General features: G+C 38.6%; 1 pseudogene; it reads right to left on the bottom strand.

The window, feature by feature from the left end:
- Positions 1-15,821: 15,821 nt before the first annotated feature.
- Positions 15,822-16,845, bottom strand: LOC110205057 (26S proteasome non-ATPase regulatory subunit 7 pseudogene; annotated as a pseudogene).
- Positions 16,846-23,246: the final 6,401 nt, after the last annotated feature.

The following is a 23,246-nucleotide window of genomic DNA, read 5'->3' as shown; positions in this document are numbered from 1 at the left end:
AGCCTTCCTCCCTTTTTCTTGCCCTGCAGTTGGGGTCACTCTCCAAGCACCTAAGAAGGCTTAGAGGCACTTTTCAGGCAGACAGTTATGAGGTTGTCTAACACGCGGCCTGATGTTCTCAGGCTCTTGGTCCACTCATTCAATTTGAGGCCATGGACCTGGGTACACCTTCTGCAGCATAAAAAAAAAAGGACAGACTGCCTGTCCGGAAGCATATGCCCAATTCTGTCAGTTCTTTCAGAGCTAGGGAATTGGGAAAACTTCAGGTGCATTTTGGTTCCCTGAGGCTTAATCACTCCCTTCCCTCTACATCCCTGAATCCCCTTCATGGAGGCTACAGGGGAAAGTCAGAACAGCTAAAAACATCTTGGCAGATTCTGGAACTTTTGTGGTGGCTCATTAAGGAGTTTTGAAATGCCTCCTTAAGAGCCAAGATGGCAGAGTGAAAGCAGTGACTTGCTTGAGCTCTCCCCCAAACCCCTCCAAATACCTATAAAAAAATGGCTCTAAACAAATTCTAAAGCAGCAGAACCCACAAAAACACAGAGTGAAACAAATTTCCAGCACAAGACAATTTGGATGGTTGATCAGAAAAGTGTATTGCACCCAGCAGGGAGAGGAGCACAGTTAGGTGTCGGCACGCAGGCCACAGTGAACCTGGAGCAAGCCTCAGAGGGTCTGAATCACAGACAGCTGTGGTGGCTTCCAGACTTTTCAACCCACAAATGCCAAACAAAACTTAGAAGGTCAGCGGGAAAAGTCTGTTTCTGTGATGAGAGAGGAGCTAGGTCTCAGAGCCATTTCCAGAGGGCAGAGCTCAGAGCAATGAGCATGGAGCACTGCTCCGGGGCAGTGGCTGCCTCCTGAGCTTCCTGCCCACAGACTGAGGGGAATCTAGTGGCTGATCAGAGGGGGATTGCAGACATCTCTTTGCCAGTGCTGACACAGGAATCTCTTGCTTTGCCTGTGCTTAGGTAGGGTCACAGTTCTGGGTGACAGTCCTGGGTCAAGGAGGAGCACTGGCATGGTGGAGCTTGTAGCAGCTGTGGAAATGAAATCTTCCACACAGTTCCAAGACAGAAAGGAGAGCTTGTGGTCACTTATAGACCAGAGCACAGGCCAGGAAAGGAGTAAACACCTCACCCCTTATCATACCACCTTGAAATAACTGAAAATTTACAGGTCCTTAGAAGTATCTCTAAAAACAGCTGTATAAACCCCCAAAGCTTGGGACAGTACATTCTCCACATTGGAAGCAGACCTCTACCTTAACAAAGAGTTTATAACTCAAGTAATTGCCTGGGATCATGAGCAAACCTCGCAAGAAGTGTCAGAACATAGAATCTTTTTTAGTAACAAAGAAGATCAAAACATACAACCAGAAGAAGACAACAAAGTCAAAGCTCCTACATCCAAAGCCTCCAAGAAAAATATAAATCAGTCCCAGGCCTTGGAAGCGCTCAAAAGGGATTTTGAGAAGCAAGTAAGGGAAGTAGAGGAAAAACTGGGAAGAGAAATGAGAGTGATGCAAGAAAATCATGAAAAACAAGTCAACAGCTTCCTAAAGGAGACCCAAAAAATACTGAAGAAAATACACCTTAAAAAATAGCCTAACCAAATGGCAAAGAGTCCAAAAAGCCAATGAGGAGAAGAATGCCCTAAAAAGCAAAACTGGCCAAATGGAAAAGGAAGCCCAAAAGATTACTGAAGAAAATACTTCCTTAAAAATTAGAATAGAGCAATTGGAAGCCAGTGACTTTATGAGAAATCAAGACACTGTAAAACAAATCCAAAAGAATGAAAAATTAGAAAACAATGTGAAATATCTTATTGGAAAAACAACTGACCTGGAAAATAGATCCAGGAGAGAGAATTTAAAAATTATTGGACTAGCTGAAAGCCATGATCAAAAAAAGAGTCTAGACATCATCTTTCAAGAAATTATCAAAGAAAACTTCCCTGATATTTTAGAACCAGAGGGCAAGATAGAAATTGAAAGAATCCACCGATCTCCAAAGGAAAACTCTAGGAATATTGTAGCCAAATTCCAGAGTTCCCAGGCCATGGAGGAAATATTACAAGCAGCCAGAAAAAAGCAATTCAAATACTGTGGAAACACAATCAGGATAATACAAGATTTAGCAGCTTCTACATTAAAGGACTGCAGGGCATGGAATATAATATTCTGGAGGGCAAAGGAGATAGGATTACCAAGAATCACCTACCCAGCAAAACTGAGCATAATCCTTCAGGGTAAAAGATGATAATTCAATGAAATAGAGGACTTTCAAGCATTCTTGATGGAAAGACCAGAGCTGAATAGAAAATTTGACTTTCAAATACAAGATTCAAGTGAAACATGAAGAGGTAAACAGGAAAGAGAAATCATAAGAGACTTATTAAGGTTTACATTCCTCCATAGAAAAATTACATTTATAACTCATGAGACCTTTGTCAGTAGTAACGTAGTTGGAGGGAAAAAATTATATGTATGTATATAGATAGATAGATAGATAGATAGATAGATAGATAGATAGATAGATAGATATAGATAGATAGAAACAGGGCACAGGATGATTTGAAGATGAAGAGGTCATATCTGGAGAATAAAATTAAGAGGTGAGAGAGGATTATACTGGGAGGAGAAAGGGAGACATAGAATGGGGTAAATTATCTCACAAAAAAAACAGAAAAGAAAAGGCTCTTGCAGTGGAGGGGAAACAGGGGAAAGTGACAGGGAATGAGTGAATCCTATTCTCACAGGATTTGGCTTAAGGAGGGAATAGTATGCACACTTAATTGGGTATGTAAATCTGTTTTCCCCTACAGGAAAATAGGGGGGAAGTAGACAAGAGAGCAGGGGAATGATAGAGAGGAGGACAGATTGAAAAAGGGGGTAATCAGAAGCAAACAATTCTGAGGAGGGACAGAGTCAAAAGAAAGCATAGAATAAATGGGGAGGGGAAAATCAAAATAAAATAAAAAATGCAAAAAAAAATTAAAAATAATTTTAAAAAATATAAAATGCCCCTTAAAATCCTGGTCACCCCCTTCTCTCACTCTCTTGAGTCAAGAGGGTATCTGTTAATCCTTCTCTTAGGAAAAGAGAGCTTCACCCTCCCCTCCCCACCTCTGAATTCACCTTCTACAGCATGGACCCCCCTGACAATGGCCATGGGGCTTGAGGCAACCTTTGCCTGGAACCATCATCCAGGTTCAGCAGATCCTGCTCTAGGTGAAGAAGCTAGTCTCCAAATGTAGGTAAGCACACTCTTTAAATTTGTAGTTTTAACTGTTAATGTTGAGATGTTGATTCTCTGTGTAATGTAATTTGGAAATGAGCTTAACAAAAGTGAAGTGAATTGATTGGTAATGAGTTTGTTTCAGATTTCAAATTGGTGAACTTTTTGTATCAATAGTGTCAAAAAACTTTTCATAATTTGGTTACCACTAAAGTAATTTCACTATTGTTGGTTATTGTTTTAATGTGTGAACTTGCCAAAAAGCTTTTTTGGGTTTTGTCTTGCTGAGAATTTGCAAGTATATAGAAATAATGTCTAATGATTGCCTTTTTACACCAGGACAAGTTTGAGATGTAAATCCTGGAAAAATTTTTCCTAAGCTGTGATTAGTGAAACTTGCTGTTTGAGGTAAAAGCTCATAGGATTTTATTTTGAGTTGTCTGATGGATCATAATAATCCATCAATCATCAAAATCTACCATCTGAGAGAAATGCCACAAGCTACTCAGAGAGAATATGATACTGGTGGAAAGTCAGCACTGAGAAAAGCTGAGAGGACAATTTTAGCCTCAGTCTGAGATGGGATCCTCCTGGCTCAATTTCCCCATTATGTTCCTTTGAAAAGGATTGTTACCCATCTGGCTGTTCCTGAGTCTGGCTATGATGTGTATTTGATACTGCATGGTTGGAAAACTGAATTATCTGAATTCAAACAGAGCTAAGGATGTTTTATTCTGTCATATCTGGGCACTGCAGTCTTTTCTGTCAGACTACAGACCATTCACCTACAGTTGGTAGCAAAAAGCAGGTACCAACCAATGTCCCCCATATTTCCCTGGATGCAGTCTATGCTTGGTTCCAGGCAACCTCCTCTTTGGGACCCCCTCAAGGCAGGGACATCTCTATGCCCTTTGCCAACAGGAAGCAGTTTCAGAAGTTAAGATCTTCACCCTTTACTCCAAAAGAATTTGGGTCCCATTTGTTTGAGGGCAAATCATGTAACCTCTCTCAAATTTTATTTCTCTTCTGTAAGATGGAGATAATAATAGACCTTACCTTTCAGAATTGTTATAAGGGGTCAAAAACAGGAAATGACTTGCCTAAGATCCTTCAGGTGTAGAGCAGAGCCAAGATGGCAGAGCAAAGGCAGCCACTTGCCTGAGTTCTCCCCCAAACCCTCCAAACACCTTTAAATAATGCCATAAAAAATTCCTGGAGCAGAACACACAAAAAGATAGGGTGAAATAGTTTTCCCTAAGAGACTACTTAGAAGATCAACAGGGTGAGAGTGGAGCACAGCACAGTGTATATTGTACCAACTCAGACCCAGCTCCAGAAAATCAGGAACAGGCCTTGGCAGCCACTGAATCAGCAATGGCAGTGGCAGCTACTGGAGTTCTCAGGCCACAGACCTGGTGGGGGGGGGAGTTTGAACAACTGGTTAGAAGGAGATTACAGGAGTCTTTTTGCTAGTACAGAGTCAGGACTCTGTTGCTTTGTCCATGTGCAGATACAAGTTGCAGTTCTGAGTGGCAGTCCCAGGGTGAGGAAGAGCACTAGCTCAGCAGAGCTTGTGGCCACAGTGGAGGAGGGACCCTCCTCACGGTTCCAGGGCAGAGAAGAGTGCTTGTGGCTGCTCATAGAGAAGAGCACAGGCCACGAGAGTAGCATCTTCTTAGATCCTATCACCCTGGAAGAACTGAAAACTTACAGGTCCATAGAAGTATCTCTGAAAACAGCTGAACAAAACCTCTAAAGCTTGGGACAGCACACCCACCACCCTGGAATCAGTGCCCTACTTTAAAAAAGAGTTAAAAATCAAAAATAGGCTGGGGCAATGAGCAAACAATAGGAAAAAAAAACAAACAAACAAACTTCTGACCCTAGAAAGTTACTATGGTGACAATGAAGATCAAAAAACACACAGAAGAAGATTACAAACTCAAAGCTCCTACATCCAAAACTTCAAAGAAAAATATGAATTGGTCTCAGGTCACAGAAAAGCTCAAAAAGGATTTTGAAAATCAAGTGAGAGAGGGAGAAGAAAAAGTGGGAAGAGAAATGAGAGTGAGGCAAGAAAATTATGAAAAAAGAGTCAACAGCTTGGTAAAGGAGAAACAAAAAATTACTGAAGGAAATAACACCTTAAAAAACCAGACTAGGCCAAATAGTAAAAGAGTTACCAAAAGCCAATGAGGAGAAGAATTCTCTGAAAAGCAGAATTGACCAAATAGACAAAAGGCACAAAAATTCACCGAAGAAAAATACTTCTTAAAAAGTAGAATTTGGGGCAGCTAGGTGGTGCAGTGGATAGAGCACTGGCCCTGAAGTCAGGAGGACCTGAGTTCAAATCCGGCCTCAGACTGAACACTTGACACTTACTAGCTGTGTGACCCTGGGCAAGTCATTTAACCTCAACTGCCTAAAAAAAAGAAGTAGAATTGGACAAATGGAAAAGTAGGTCCAAAAAAAGCTCACTGAGGAAAATAATTCCTTAAAATTTAGAATTGATTAAATGGAAGTTAATGACTTTATGAGGCCTCAAGAAACAATAAAACAAGACCAAAAGAATGAAAAAAAAATAGAAGGCAATGTGAAATATCTCATTGAAAAAACAACTGACCTGGAAAATAGTTCTAGGAGAGATAATTTAAACATTATTGGGCTACCTGAAAGTCATGATCAGGAAAAGAGCCTACACATCTTTCAAGAAATTATCAAGGAAAATTGCCCTGATATTCTAGAACCAGAGGGTAAAATAGAAATTGAAAGAATCCACTAATCACCTCCTGAAAGAAATCACAAAATGAAAATTCCTGTGAAATTATAGCCAGATTCCAGAGGTACCAGGTGAAGGAGAAAATATTACAAGCAGCCAGAAAGAAATAATTAAAATATCATTGAGCCACAATCTGGGTAACACAAGATTTAGTGGCTTCTATATTAAAGAATCAGAAACCTTGGAATATGATATTCCAGAGGGCAAATAAGCTAGTATTACAACCAAGAATCACCTATTCAGAAAAAATGAGTATAATACTTCAGGAGAAAAAGATGGATAAATTGTGGTATGTGATTATGATGGAATAATACTGTGCTATAACAAATGATGAGCAGGCAGACTTCAGAAAAAACCTGGAAAGGCTTACATGAGCTAATGCAATGTGAAATGTATTATGTACTAAATAACAGGAATATTATGTTATGATAACTGTAAATGACTTAGCTAGTCTCAGCAATACAGTGATCTAAGACAACTCTGAAATACTTAAGATGAAAAATGCTGTCCATCCCCAGAGCAAGAAATGATGGTGTCTCAATGCAGACTGAAGCATATTTTTTAAACTTTATTTTTCTTGGCAGTTTTATTTTTTGGTCTATCTTTTGTTTCACATGTCTAATATGGAAATGTTTTGCGTGACTACACATGTAAAACCTCTATCCAATTGCTTGCCTTCTCAAGGGATAGGGTGGGGCCAGAGGAAGGGAAAGAATTTGGAACTCAGAGTTTTAAAAACAAATAATAAAAATTGTTTTTGTGTGTAACTGGGGAAAATACTAAATAAATTAAAAGAAAGGAAAAATATTTTATATGGATCAGTTGAGAATATTTATCTGTCTACTTACATAGATATACGTACTTTCAAACTTCAAAGGGCTACATAAATGTTAGCATTTTTATAATCTCTTAAATTTATAAGTTAAGGAAATTGACATCTAGAGAGGTTAAGTAAATTTTCCCAAGTTAATGAGCTTTTATGGAGTTGGTTCAAGCTTTTGCATATATAACATAGAAAAAAAAATGTTCTTCTACCTCACTCATCTGCTCATTTTGGAATCCTTGGCTCCCTTCAAGGTTCAGCTCTGGTTTCCTCTCCTCCATGATGCCCTTTGTGATCCCTCTAGTTGTCAGTCTTCTCCTTCCTCCAAAATCACTTTTCTTTACTTTCTGGGTTTTATATTTACTTATCTGTGTACATAACTTTCCCCCAGAATGTAAGTTCCTTGAGGCCAGAAATTATTTCATTTTTGCCTTTGTATAATAAATCCGTAACACAATGTCTGACACAAAGAATATGTTTAGCAAATGCTAGTTGAATTTAATTTAAAGTCAACATTACATGTAAAGCTTCATCTAGCCTAATTTTTAATCTTTACATTCTTCCAGGAACATATTATTAAAATGCTTTACCCTCATCTCTTTTACAAACATGAAACACACCCACATTTGGTAACCACAGATACATAGAAAATGGGCTTTATGGGAGAAGATCAAAGACTGAAAAACAGTCAAATATGGTGATTGTCTTCATGTAGGGGTGAGGGTAGTGGTGATGAAGGTTAGAATTCTTGACTTGGTAAATAATATAAGATCTGTTATTCTATGTTTGTCTTAATGAATGAAACCACATCTAATTTGAAAATAAAAGCCCAGAATCAAAGGTTGTTTTTTTTTAAACTCCTTTCTTATAGCTTCCAGGTACATTCATAATTTGGAAAACAAACAAATTTGTCATAGCATCTGATTAGAACATATGGGGAGGTGGGAGATTTACTTAACAGTTGAGCTAATTTCATTTGGACTGATTTGGTAGCTAAATGTCTGCCAACCACCTTTCCACCCCACTTAGTTGGATAACAGAGGCTATTGAGTTGGAAATAACACAAGACAGCCTCAATACTAAAAGTCTGTGAATGAAGCACCAGGAACAGATTCTCTTTTTCTCTCTGAACCCAGCAGTCTGGCTCTAGAGTCTCTGGGTGGCTTAATGGCCTTTCAACCTTGACAGATCTCAACTTGACATGAGTCTGATACAAAAGTGTTTGTAAAACTGCTCTCAGGACCCACTAGGCAGGGCTTATCTTTTGCTTACTCACCCTCTTTCTTTTCTTCCTGTTTCCTCATTTTGCTGCCCTTCAAAGATGGGAAAATCCTTTGCAAACACGGATCACCAATTGCTCCTCACAATGCCTCTGTGTGGTCTTCAGGAATCACTCATTTGGCTTGGGGAGTAGATAACTTGGGAAATGTCACCTCTGAGGCTAATGAAGTGAGAACAATGGAGTTCACCTCTGAGGGGTCAGCTTGAAACCCCCTCCATTATAAGATTACAACTAACTAGACCCACACATTCCTAAATATCAAACTTCCTCAATCAAATAAGCCCAGAGCTACATTTCTATTTTGCAAGAGCATGTCATGTGGTCTGTAGGTAAGTTAGCACCTGATAAGGTCAACAGGGTCATAAATGCCTTTAATCTTCCCTTCTGCCTGTTACAACACTCTTAACCTGTAGCACAGTGGCAGATGGAAAAAAAAAAGAGGTGGTGCTTTTTTTCCCTACCTTTGAAAACATCAAAGGAAGTCATAGAAACATTTCCAATCTGAATTGTACACCACTGTGCAACACAAGCAATAGAAAAACACATTGAGATCATCAGAAATGGCTTCTGAAAAGCAAAATTTGAGCTGTGTAGCTGAATAGTGCTAGCAAGTACCCATCAGGGAAAACAAATTCCCCTCTTAAGTAAAGGTCTCTTTGGAGGGCATGAATGGAGTGAGCCAGGGTGAGAGTTCCTTTCAGAAAAGAACATTTCAAAAGGGGAATGGTTTGGATGTGGGAGGGGAAGTCAGCCACAGAAGCTGACACTTTACATGCAATTCATGAGCTACTTTGGAGCACTGAGTCCTGAGCCTCATTTTGTAGCTGGAACATCCAGTTCAGAAACTATTTGTAATTTCTTGCATTGATTTCAGTACCACTGAAGTGAGACATCTTCATCAGCAACAAAATAAAACAGGATAGGGAAGACTACTGTATATGTATGTGTGTGTTTTCCAGAGCAGTTACAGAATTACATTTTATCAACACATTTCATTTTCATCCCACCTACAGAACATTCACAAGGCACAATCCCCCTTCTACCCTTCTCCCTTTCCCCTGTTGATGAATTCCACCTGGGGCCTCCATTTCTAGAAGGGTCCAAGCCAGGCTTCATTTCCCTCACAGTGCTACTCCTCCAGACTTCAAAATCATGCCACTTTAGCAGGTTGCTTCTTCCCGCTGTGGGTATACCATTATGTTCAGGAACGAGGAAGAAAACAGTCTGGATAACATAAGGGTCATGTTTTAATGAACTTATTCACAGAAATATGCAAAAGGAAAGTACAATGGGAAGAAGTGGGGGAGAGGAGAGACAACAAAAGAGTGGTAGGAAGAACTGTTTGAAAAGATAGTGCTATTTACTACTGTGGTTCCTTTGCTTCTGGCCTGGTCCACAAAGCCAGTCAGGAAGCAGTTTGATAATAGCTTTAGGAAACCACACCCAGTGCTTTTCTAATCATACTGTGTAAGTAGACACATGGCATTTATGGACATTGAATGGATCAGGTGCTGAAACAAAATTAAGGGAGGAGATTTGGACTACTAATTCATACTATCAAATTGTTACACTCTTCTTCTTAAAAAATATCATTTCCCCCCACTGCTCAGAGTTCTTTTTTGTTTCCTCCCTGCCTTGGCCTTCTTAACATTTTTCTTCCATTTCTTTTCCTTTTGTGTATGACTGTAAGCTACATGAAGACAAGGCCTGTAGCTAACATAAGCTTTGTATCTACCCCAACAAAGTGCTCTCCACACAGAATTCCTGCTTTTGAAAGCATCAAAGGAAGTCAAAGAAACTTTTTTGTAATCTGGACCATATACCACTGAGCAATACTAGCAATAGACAAGCCCATCAGGATCATCAGAAACGGCTTCTGAAATGCAAAATTGAGCCATGAGGCTGAATACCGCTAGCAAGTACTCATTAATGAATGCAAATTCCCATCTTAACTAAAGGTTTCTTTGCAGAACATGAGTGTAGTGAACCAAAGTGAGGATTCTTTTCAGAAAAGAACATTTCAGAAGGGGAATGTTTTGAACGGGGGAGGGAAAATTGGCCATCGAATTGGACTTCACAACCTCATCTATTCCATGCCACTAGAACTCATGTGATCACTTCTTCAAAAGCAGCTAGCCTAGAGAAGAAGCACTTACAGACCACAGCCCTTCCTGGGCTCTTTTCTGGGAAGTGCTTTTTTTTTCCTTCATCTTATGCAGCAAGAAAGAAGGCAGAGTGCTCCTTCTGACTTCATTGTTTTCGTACTCTCCCCAGATCATCTAAAAGAGTAGAAATGCTCAACCTGAGGCAATATTACACTATCCCATTGGGGCAACAAATAGCATCAAAGTACTTTAAGATAGCAATGCCCAGCTAACAGAGAATGAGCAAGTGCTGGAAAACTGGACTTGGTGCAGTAATCTCTTCCCTTTTTCTCCTCTTCATTCTGTGGCTCTTTATTACTACTTGAACTGTTTTATTTAGCATTTCATAATTGAAAAGTACCTTACTAGTCTTCCTGAATGCTACCATTCATTCACACCACCCAATATTCTGCAAGATGACTAGGGCAAAGAAATTGCTGGAAGTGAAGTAAATGAATTTAGGTTGATGTATTTTTACTCAACATCCCATCTATTGTTGTATTTTATTTTTTGTAATAGAAACTTAGGCTGACATTTCACATTTTCAGTCATTTGTGATACTCAACCCATTTGACAGTGAAAGTGTTGAGTAATATTCTGTAGGGTACATAGGCATTAGCATTCTGAAATCAAAAGCCATATAACAAGTGCATTGCAATTCACTTTGCATTAATGTCTATGCTATCTACAGGCAAAAAGAGATTTTTCTGAAAGGGGGAAAAACACACTTTTTATTCTTCATTGGAAAGTGTAATAGAGTTCTTTATACATCAGAGAGTTCTATTCATTCCTTTTGAATGGGCATGAAAGTGTTGCCCTGTCTAGATAAAATCCACATATTCTCTCTTCCCATGTAAAATATCCACTTTTGAGAAGCTGGATGGGTGCTCCTGCAAAAAAACAAAAAAATCAGTTGAATATGTTGACACAGTTCTAAATGCTTCACATTAGATATGTCCTGTTAGAATAGTCCTCACTACTTAGTGATCTTCCTCATGGATATTCAGGGTTGGATTTAACTCACAATGGTTTCTGATTGAAAAGAAGAGAGTCCCTTTAAGAAGAGACACACATGGTTAGAAGTAGGACAAAAAGAATCAAAATAAATTAACTTATGTTCAAAAATGCTGCTTTTATGGTTGATTTTCAAAATACTGTATCTGTGAAAAATTAAGAGCCACAAGGGTCCAATTAGCTCAATGGAAGTCTAATTTATATGGCATGAAGTACTTGGGGGGAAAATATAATCTGAAGGTATGTTTAGTAAGGCTAAATTGGTGAAATCTTGCTGGGGCACAGCTTGAAGTCTATCTGATGATGTGTATTTCATTAAACATCATCAACTCAGAGTGGGTTAGGTGCTAAGAAGGACTGATCTGAACTTTGGGGCACAAGAGAAGCTACAACTTTTTATTCTTAAATATCGCTGGAAGCCATAGCAGCACCGTTTTCCAATACAGTGAGCACCGTAGTAAACAAGCTATAAAAGAGTGAGAGTGTTTCACCTAGTAGCCTGGGAAAATCCCTGGTGGCCTGGCAGTTAAAGTAAAAGTCGGCCCATTGGCCCATCGACTCCATACTTCAGGTAGCCTGCAAGCCACTGCTGTGTGCTATTATTGATTTAGGGGAGGCATGCACAAAGAAATCAATATCCCTTGGCAGTTGAACTCTTCAGATATTTGCTAAAGAACTGGATAGTCATGTTTCTGCTGGCATAGATGCTGCCAGTTTGGAGGCCGGTTCCCTCTGATTAAATAACGTCTCGTTTAGTAGTTATTGATAACTGACAGGTCAGCACAGTCACCAGTGTTTTACCATGATTAATCTAAACAAGAACAACCCATATTGACCTGTTTCTTTGGCATCCATATAAGTGAAGAAGATTTGTCATTTGCTAGGTTAGAAGTATTTCCTTCCATCTAATGAGCTGCAGGACCTCAATAGAATATATGTGTGTGTGTGTGTGTGTGTGTGTGTGTGTGTGTGTGTGCTTGTGTGTGTGTATGTATGTACGTGCATATGTGTGTATGTATGTACATGCATATGTAGGTATGCATGTGTGTATATGTGTGTGCCTATCTGGATAAAAAGTTCCAGGACCATTAGAATGCAATGTGAAAACTGAAAGATCGCTGTTTTCAACACACACAGGTACCAAGATCTCTGCTTATTCCATTCCTTAGATAAGAGGATTATGTGTATATGTAAAACACATGCACACACACATACAAACAATGCAATTCTGCTAAGAAGATGTATCAGAGCACATGCCACATTGGCTGTTGGTCAGTGTGTATGTATGAACATGTGTATGTACTTGAAAAATGGAATTATATATGTGTGTGTGTGTGTGTGTGTATGTGTATTCATTTATGGAGGACAGTTACAATAGCACCACTAGATTTGGATCCTGGCTTTGCTTCTTGTAGCTGTATAATTTTAGGCAAGTCACTGTATCTCTTTCAACTGAAAATGGGGGACTTGGACTAGGTGACATTGAAGGACCAGTCTAAATTTATGGCCCTATTATAAATTATAACTTCTCTGATGATGATGTTAATAATGATCAACATTTATTTTAATGGTTGCAAAAAAAGGTTCACATATTCTATCTTATTTGAGCCTCACAATAATCCTGTGAGGTAGGTACTAGATGAATGATTATGTACATCTTACAAATGAGAAAAAAGGACTACTAGGGTTAGGGAAAGAAGGAATGGAGGAAGGGAGGAAAGAAGGAAGCAAGGAAGGAAGGAAGGAAGGAAGGAAGGAAGGAAGGAAGGAAGGAAGGAAGGAAGAAAGGAAGGAAGGAAGGAAGGAAAGAGGGAAGAAAAAATGGAAGGAAGGAGGGGAGGGAGGAAGGGAGGGAGGAAGGAAGCAAGGAAGCAAAGAAAGAAGGAAGGAAGGAACAAAGGAAGGAAGAAACAAGGCCATTGAAGCATCTTTTTTAAAATGCCCTAGAAAAGGTAGGCAAGAAAAGAAACACATATAAACAGGGACATCTTTGAAAATTATAGTTTGGGCTTATGTAAAAAGAAAAATGAGCTGTACATAATAAATTTCTATAGTTTTATGTGCAATCTGCTTTATCAATTTTAATGTATATGAGAATTTTTGCTACTTGTTAAGCTCAGATTAAAAATAATGCATTTTAAAAGAAAAAGAAAAAATGAGCTATGTTGTGACATCTAAGAATAATTTTCATCAAGTAAATACTCAGGAGTCTATTGAGTAGTTGGGATATTAAACATATCTACTTTCTTAACATATTAATTCTTCAGTATTTTGATGGCTATGTGATGTCACTAATACGGGTATTCCCTCCCTCTAATAATACAGATTGCAACCCATCTAGGACTCTCTATCTTGCATACTTGTCCATCAGCTACCATGAGTCTGCCACAGAGGGTCCACCCAAATAGGCTGAACACCTTCTTCTCCAACTCTTGACATATTGCGCCTACCAATGGAGCACACAAGTTGTTCATTGTTTATGACTCACTCTTGTTATATAAGCAGCCCATTTTTTTTTCTTAGTCAGATGCAAGGTCCCAAAAGTTTCAGTGTATTTTTAAGGTTAAAATTTTTGGGGAACCTTATGTTTCTCTTATGTACAGAATAATAGCTTGGCCTATTGAGTTTATAAAGGCCTTTAAAACAATCCAAATTTGTATAGCTTTTTAAGATTTACAGAATGCTTTAATCACAAAAACCTTATGAGATAAATAGGAAAAGTAGTATTATATCCATTTTGCAGGTAAAGGAACAGGATAAATGACTTGCTATGATTACACAGTTACCAAAAATCACATAGTTTGCAAACAGCAGAGCTGAATTCTAGGTCACTTGTAATTCTAAGACTAGTTCTCTTTCACTGTATCATGCTGCCTCCCAAACCATGTGACGGTTTACTAAAACTCCTCTGTTACTTAATGGTGCCTCAATTTATAATAATTTGAAACATGTATACATTTCATATAGACCATATGGTGTTCATGCATACACATATTTGAATATACTCAAAAGATGATAGTATCATCATTCATGTGACAAGCTGTATTATCCTAATAGGAAACGCTACCCATAGTCAGGGAGGAAAGGGTTTTTCAAAAGCTATTGTCTTTGTGGTCCATCCATTTAAACTTATTTTCATGGATTTGCCTTTTAGAAACATTGTTCTCCTCTCTCTGATCAATTAATCAATCATCAAACATTTATTAAGCAACTATTATGTGTCAAGTACTGTGCTAGGCACTGAGGATAAAAACAATAATAGTTCATTCCCTTGAGTTTATATTCTCATGATGAATAAGGGACTAAGATGTTCACAAATGAGAAAATATAGAATAAACTCAAAATAAATACAACAGTAATTTGGGGGTGGGGAGCACTACCAACTAGAGGGAATGAAGAGTGATGCCTTGAGAGAGAGATGGCACTAGAATTGTACCATGCAGGGATTTAGGGATTCCTAGAGGTAGAAAAGTGAGGAAGTAGAGCATTATAGGTATGGGAGACAGCCTGTGCCAAGGGAAAAAAATAGGAGATAGAATATCAAATAGGCCAATTTGGCTTGAGCATAGAGTGAATAATGGTAGTAGTTGTGGAGAGTTATGTGTAATCATGCTGGAGAGATATACTGAAGCCAGGTGGTAAAAGGCTTTGAATATCAAAGAGATGAGTTTGCATTTTATACTAAATCCAATGGAGAGCCACTGAAATTTCTTGAGCAGGTGAGCGACGTGGTAAAATTAGCAGGTTAGAAATATTGGTTTGGCAGCTGTATAGAGAACAGATGGCAAAGAGGAGCTCCTAGATTTATTCAGATCAAATAAGAAGCTATTTCATTTGTTCAGATGACAGATGATACTAGCCTGAACCAGGGTGGTTTGGGTGTGAGTGAAGAGGAAACAAGGGAATTGGTGCAAGTTATGTTGAAGAGGTAGAACTGACAAGGCTTGGTAACTGATTGAATATAGGGACTGAGTTTAGGTAAATAATTGAAAATAAGTCCTGGGTTCTGAACCTGGGTTATTGGAAGAATGGTGTTGATCTTGTCAAAAAGAGAAGAATCAGGAAGAAGGAAGAATTTAGGGAGATGAGTGAGTTAAGTTTTGTACATGTTGAGTTTAAGATGTCAATAGGACATACAAATTGTGATTTCTAGGAGGTAGTTGAAAGTATGGGATTGGAGTCCAGAAGAGAAAAGGTTAGATTGGAATTATATCCAGAAATAGAGCAATAAAATCCATTGAAACTGATGGCATATTTTTTTCAAAACATGGTTTTATTGGGAAAAAATAAAATAAGCTACACCACATATTTGCTCCTCCTCACTTTCCACACAACACTTGAGGCCCAGACCATAAAACCCCAATGACACATGCCTGTATCATAGCTGCCACTTTAGGTGAAATTGGCCCCCTTTACCCTCCTATTGACTTGAATGATCCAACAGCAAGGGACTTCCCTTTCTGAGATAAGGCAGAGAACCATCAAAACGATGTTATAACAAGCACTTGACAGTGAAAAGAACCTTCTAGCAGCATACTCATTTAGCCTGTAATATTGTAATTTCCAAAAAAAACCCACCAACTTTTATTTTTTTCTCCTTTTCCTCTTCTTTCTTGGTATCCCCTTTTTCCTTATCTTTGTCTTTCTCCTTATCATCTTCCCCTCTCCTTTTAGCTCTCCTGCTTTTCCTGCCCCTCTTTCTTCTTGGCATCTCGGTTAGCAATCTTGTTGTTGATGAGGTTGTGTAAGGCAACCTCTGAGTAGATCAGTGAGGCCAAGTACACCACCAACATTTGGTCATTGGTCTTCGGGTAAAATGCCTTGACAAACTCTTGAAGACTGACATTAGGCAACAGATTGAAGACATCCTGCAGCTGGTAGATTATCTGGTGGTTGATGGGCAACTTGCCCACTGCCACTTTCTCTAGGTAGCTCCTGATGTCCAGAAGCTTGGAGGTCAGTCCCTTTAAGCCATGGACCTGATTCACGATACGCTGAGGAAGGGTGCCTACTGTGGTGTCTTAGATATCTCAGAGCAGATGCTCCACTCCCACCTGTTCTGCTTCCTCTGTTCCAATCTCACTGGTCACATGCTCAAATGTCTTGGAGGTTGGAGTTCCATCATCATGAACTTCTTCAATGGAAATATATGGTTCTGTGGGCAGCCCAAGGTCCTTTGGCTTCACATCAATAATTACCAATACTGAGTTAGGACAGTATCTTTTCATGAGTTCATTGATAGCAATGTCATTCTTGTGATGCTTTCGACCTGTATGGTACCACCCAACTATTCTTTTTCTGGCATTGACCTTCTTAAACATTCCATATGTATTTTCCAAATAGTCATGATCAAGAAACCAGACTGTCATCTTTGTCATCTTTATCAAAAGGGACCGCAAAACTATTGGACACATCAAGTACTTTTTTTTCTGCCATGACTCCAAGAGCACACCAACAACACATTTCTGATTTCCAACTTTTCCTATTAAATTGAAGTGATCCACCACCCTGGGGAGCACCACGAGGTGAACCACAACTTTCTGCACTACCAGCTCCATCATTGCGCCCACCAAGCCCATCTCCTGGAGAAAGTCCATGATGGGATAATTAAAAGAGAGAGGGAGAGAGTAGAAAGAAAAGAAAAGAGAGTCTGAGACAGAACTCTGGGTTGTATTCACACATAGAAGATAAGGCACGGATGATGATTACTGTACAAATGAGACCAAGAAGTATCAATTAAAGAGATCTAAAGAAATCTTGAACAGTGTCATTACAAAAACCTAGGAGGGAAAGAATATACAAGAGGAAGATGTGAGCAACAGTGTTAGAGAGATCAAGAAGTATGAGAACAAAATTTAGGAGAAAAAAATGGTGAAAATAGTGAAAGTCCTTTCCATGAAGTGATAAAAATGGAAGCCAGGTTTCAAGGGGTTAAATAAGTGAGTAGGAGACTATAAAGTGGAAGCAACAAGCATAGTCACTTTTGTCTTTTGAAAAAGAAAAAGATTGGTTGCAAAAGGGAGGAAAATATACAGTAGGATAAAATCTTGAGGGATTGAGTCTTTGGCTTAAGACTTCATAAGGTAGATTGTGAGGAAGAAATGTTTTGTTTTGTTTAGATGGGGAGAACTGAGGCTATTTGTAGGTATTAGAGAAAGAGCCAGTGCATAGGAGAGACTGAAAATTAGGAAGATTGAGAGATGATTAAAGGGATGTGCTGCTGGAGAAGATGACAGTGTGGGATAAAGAGGAGAGGAAAGAAAGAGAGGGTTGACATTGGCAAGAAGAGTCATCAAGTCATCTGAGTCTAGAGCAAAGGGGTAGAGAGCAGGGTGGGGCTAGAGGAAATGGATTATGTTGAAGTGGTTTTAAGTGTGGAGGTGGAGAGGGAGCTTTTGATGGACAGCCAAATGTTCTTTTGGTTTTTGAGTGAAGTGTGAGGTGAAATCCTCTGATAAGAGAGTGTGGGGTAGGATGCTTGAAAAGAGAAGTAAAGTTTTGGAATAGCTGTAAATCAGAGAAGAGTAAAAAAAAAAAAGCACCTGAGAGAACAGATGAATTTTCTGAATACTTAAAACACTACTGGATATTTTAGAACATGACTCTACTTTAACTATGTCAAAGGATTTTAGTCATAGAAGAATTTAAGTTCCACTAAAGAACTAGGTTCCTGGGCAGGTTTATGAAATGATATCAAATTCAATCATTTTGTCTCTATATATCATTGGCAAAGAACAATTGTCAAAATTTTAAAAGATGACTTCTATTTTCAGAGAAAGATTTTAACTATATCACTTTTTCCAAAGTTCAATACTTCAATCTTGTTCAAATCATGTTAAGACAGTACCATTGGATTTATCTATAATGTTATGTTGGTAAAATGCAGGGGAAGGGAGGATTGCATAAATGAAAGACACAGAATGATAGATAAAGAATTGTAGAGAGAAGATAAAGGGGCTTAAACTAGTCCATGCATTATCAACACAATTCTTTTCTCTGCCTCATCTTTCCCACTTTTCCTACAGGTCTTAAAATTCTTCTAACTCAATGTGAGGCATGGTTTGGCTCAGAAATGAAGTGAACTTGTGGTCACTAGTGGACAATTTGCCCTTTTAGTAGCTTCTCTCTTTCCCAAATAATCGAACACAGTTCTATCCCTATTCCATTTCTTATTTCCCAAGTTTTATAGTCTGATTCTCTGGTTTAGACTTCCACTGTTATAGTGAAATATGCTCTGGAATTGCTAGACAGGCAACCTTCTTCCCCTCAGACTTAGACTGTCAAAATAACTCACTTGAATACTGGTGGTGCTAATGGTGGTTGTGAATAAGCACTCCCACCCCCATCCAATAAATTCAAGGGGCTCCATATTGCCTAGAGAATTAAATATAAACCTCCCTTTTGGACTTTTTAAGTTCGTCATAACCTGATCCCCTTCCTACCTTTCTGATCTTCTTACCCATTACTCTTTTCCATATACTCTGAAATCTAGTGACATTGGTATTGTTGCTGTCCCTTTAACCTGATAATCCTTCTCTTGAATGCATGAATTTTCATTGCCTACCCCTCATACTTGGAATGTTCTTCTTCCTCTTTTTTTACTTCATAACTTCCCTGGTCTACTTTAAGTAGCAGAAAAAAATCCATATTCCACAAGCAGCCTTTCTTGATTCCACATAAGGTTAGTACCTTCCCAGTGAGATTATCTCCAATTTATTCTATGTATATCTTATCCAAACATAATTATTTGCATGTCATCTACCATATTAGACTATAAAATTCTTGAGTGCAGGGACTTTTTTTTTTCCTTTTTTTGTATCAGCTTTTAACATAGCTTCTGGTACATAGTATGTACTCAAGAAATGTTAGAACGTCAGATTTCAGAATAATGTCCAAGATATCCTTACTCCTTTAACTAGGAGGCAAGATTCTCTATGATCTCCTAAGGCCATACGAGTAAGGACATGTAGTTTCTCAGAAGAAGGAGGAAGAGGAAGAGAAGGAGGAGGAGGAGGAAAGGCAGGATAGAAGGAAAAATATACATCATAAAATCAATGTGACAATCTCAAACTTAAATAATTTAAGGTTATAAGATTTCATTAGTATAAGCATTCCTTCCACCAGTGAACACAATCCCTTATGATTTAAGAGATTATTTCTGAGAGTTGCTGTGTTTGAAAAATTCATAATAGTATCATAAATTTAGAGCTGGATAGGAATTTTGAGATCATCTAAACATATATGTATGCATATTATATGCATATGCATATACACATTGCAACACCAACATTAGGACGTGTATACTTTGTGTATGTACACCATGCATGTATATGTGAATGTATATATTTATGTATATGTGTATGGATTGCCTATGTCTAAGTATATCCACATCACCAACTGCCTATTGGACATTTTTCAATTAGAAGTGTCACAACGATGCTTCAAATTTAATTCCCCCAAATCCACCTTTCTTTTGAATTTCCTTACTTTTGTGGAGAACAACACAATCCTTCCATCACCTAGGTTTATAACCTCAACATTACATTTGACTTCTTTCCCTTGCTCACCACACATATCCACTCACTTGCCAAATCTTGTCATTATTTTCTCTACAAAGTTTCTTACATATATCTACTTCTCTCTACTCACAGAGCTACCACCCTACTTTGGGCCCTCATTCTTCTTTACCTGGGTTATTTCAGTAACCTTTTAATTGGTCTTTCTCTCTTGAACCTATCCCACTCCAATCCATTCTCCACAATAGTGCTAAAGTAATTTTCCCCAAATATTTCCCTAGCTATCTCATGTGAGTGCACCTATGCACACACACCCTTACATACTCAATACATTCTAACAGTTCTCTACTACACCTAGAATCAAATGTAAATTTATCTGTTTGGCATTTAAAATTCATCACAATCTATACCCCAATATCTTTATCATCTTTTATAGTATTACTTCTTTCTACGCACTCTGTTTCAGCCATGCTGATCTACAACTAAACCTTCCACATCACAGGGCTAAAGGGCAACACCCCCATGATCAAGAAAATCTGTGTAAAAAATTTTGGCCCTTCCTTTTTACCAGAGAAGAAGTCTAAATTGTTTCTTTTTCTTTTATGGAATATTTACAGTACCATACTATAAAATGTAGGTAAAGTATTTGGTCAGAGGCTCTGTGTTGTCTGCTGGCCTTTGTGTGTTGTCAGTGACTTCCACAAAACTCTCCAAAAATTCCCATTTAATTTCTTACGCCAACCCGCAAAACTGCAATGTGGAAAGTTGCAATGGGGAAGGGATAACTGCACTTACTTTACCCCACACACAATATTCTATGCCTTCTCACTGGCTATCTCCCATGCCAAGAATGTTATTCTCATCCTCTGAGTCTTATATTCCATGACTTCCTCTAAGACAATTCAAACGCCAGTTTCCTCAGAAAGCTTTTCCCAGTATTGCCAGCTGCTAGTGTCTTCCTTTCTGAGGCCTTCTTCCATCTAAACTATATTCATCTTATATGTGTGGTTTATATATGGTGTCTCCCACACTAGAATGCAAGCCCCTTGTGGTTAGGAAATTTTTTTTTCCATTTTCCTTCCTAGTCTCAGGGCTTAGCCCAATCCCTAATACATGATAATCACTAAAGTAATGCTTCCTGATTGTTACTAATTTACATAGACATGTACAAAATATATTCAAAATGCTCAGCATGCACATATATGTGTGTGTACATGTATGAGTAAACCAGATATATACAAAATATATGCAAGGGAATTCTGATCTAGAATTGCTGGTGGTGGCATCAGCAACTGGGTGGATCAAGAAAGTCTTCCTACAGTTTTTTGAAGGGTAAAAAGAATGAGATAGCATACATTTTAAAATAAATACAGAACAAGAGCTTCAATTTAGCCATGAAATTCTATTACAGTTCTCCACAATGTTCTGATTCCTCAGTAATATGTAATGGAAAGTCTTAGGACCACACAAGTTTACCTTACCTACAAAAGCCCAGTCTCAAATAACCTAACCTAACACAAATCAAGCTCTACTGAAATAAGGTCATCTTTCCCACTTATAGCACAAGGCCTTCATTGCACAACTATCCCATCTTTCATTCCTCTCTAGGATGAGCTCTTGACTCTCTGGATTTTCTTCACTATGCCACAGAAGCCTGTTCACCCTGGATGTTCACTCTTCCCCAGACATCGCATACAGGGAATACCCTTTTCTATGATCTCATGCTCTGATTAGCTGATTCCTTCCACAACATCCATTGTAAGGAAAACACCCAGGCTAACCATATCTTTATTATTCCCCAGCGTCAGCTCCTGACTCTGTGTATTTTCTCTACTTTGCCTCCTGCAGATACTTTCCCTGGTATACTTTCTTTTTTCCTTTATATGTTGTCTTCCTCCATTCAGAAATAAGGTCCTTGAGAAGAGGTACTTTCTTTATTTCTGCTTATACTTGTATTATCCTTATTTAACACTGTATCTGGCACATTTGTTGTTCAGTCATTCAATCACACCTGACTCTTTATGACCCCATGTACCATAGCATACCGATGCCATCCGTGGGGTTTTCTTAAAGGCAAAAACACTGGAGTAGTTTGCTATTTCCTTCTCCAGTGGATTAAGGCAAACAGAGATTAAGTGACTTGCCCAGGGTCACACAGCTAGTAAGTATCTAAGACTGGATATGGACTCAAGTCTTCTTGACTCTAGGTCCAGTGTTCTATCCACTGAGCCACCTAGCTGCCTCTCTCTGGTATATAATAATCATTTGAACAAATGTTTATAGGCTTTACTTGACTGTCTACTCTGAACAATCTCCAGCACAGCTAAGCCCCACATGGGTACTTATATGTATCTTCATGCCTACAAAAGAAATTATATCTTGGCAAGCATATATGGTGATAAGAATGGACTGAATAGCTATTTTGATTAATGTTAAATACTGTCCTATTTGCTCCCTAGGCACTGAGGGAAGAGATAGCAGGAGTAGTAGGTACCAGTATAACATGGTGGAAAGAACAAAGGACTAGGGAGTCAGGTGATCTGGATGGAGTCATAGATGACATGCTTCACAGATTTGTGCATGTAGGGAGAACTAGCATATTGGACGACAGAAGTAGATTACAAAAATATCTTGTATGCTGGAACTATGAGCCAAATCTAACAAATTCAAGTCTTGCGCTTGGGTTAAAACAATAACAACAACAACTGCACACATACAAGATGGAGAACATGTGGATAAGCAATTGTTTGTGTGGACATTTTAGTGTAGTGCAATCTCAACATGAAGCAAGTAGTAGGAAGCCAAAAGAGCTATACTGAGCTTTTTAAAAAGCTTAGGGCTTTGAACAAAGGCATGTTATATACAAAGGCATATTACGACTTGGTGAGAACACTTCTGAAGTACTATGCTAAGTTTTGGATAACATATTTTAGAATGCATATTGAAAAACTGGAAAAGTCCAGAGGACCGAAATGGTGAAAGGCCACAGAACTTTGACAAAAGGGTATCATTTAAAATCACCATGGGCATTTGGTTCGAATAAAGAGAAACATAGAGATAGAATTGGTTTCTATTTTCAATATTTGAAGGGTTACCATGTAGAAATGGAATTGGCTTTCTGTATGGTTGTCCCAAGAGGCAGTTGGGTGGCACAGTGGATAGAGCACTGGCCCTTGGGTCAGGAGGACCTGAATCGAAATGTGGCTTCAGACACTTACTAACTGTGTGGCCCTGGGCAAGTCATTTAACCCTGTTTGTCTCAGTTCCTCATTTGTAAAAGGAGCTGGAGAAAGAAATAGTAAACCTCTCCAGTAACTTTGCCAAGAAAACTCCAAATGGGGTCTTGACATGTCTTGACAGTCACACATGACAGAAACAATTCAACAACAATGACATGCTTGTATCAGAGGACAGAATTAACAATAATAGCTACTATTTATATAGCA

The sequence above is a fragment of the Phascolarctos cinereus genome, unplaced genomic scaffold, assembly GCF_003287225.1.
Source record: "Phascolarctos cinereus isolate Bilbo 61053 unplaced genomic scaffold, phaCin_HiC Scaffold_2;HRSCAF=192, whole genome shotgun sequence".
Taxonomy (NCBI): domain Eukaryota; kingdom Metazoa; phylum Chordata; class Mammalia; order Diprotodontia; family Phascolarctidae; genus Phascolarctos; species Phascolarctos cinereus.
This window is presented reverse-complemented; position numbering and strand designations above follow the sequence as displayed.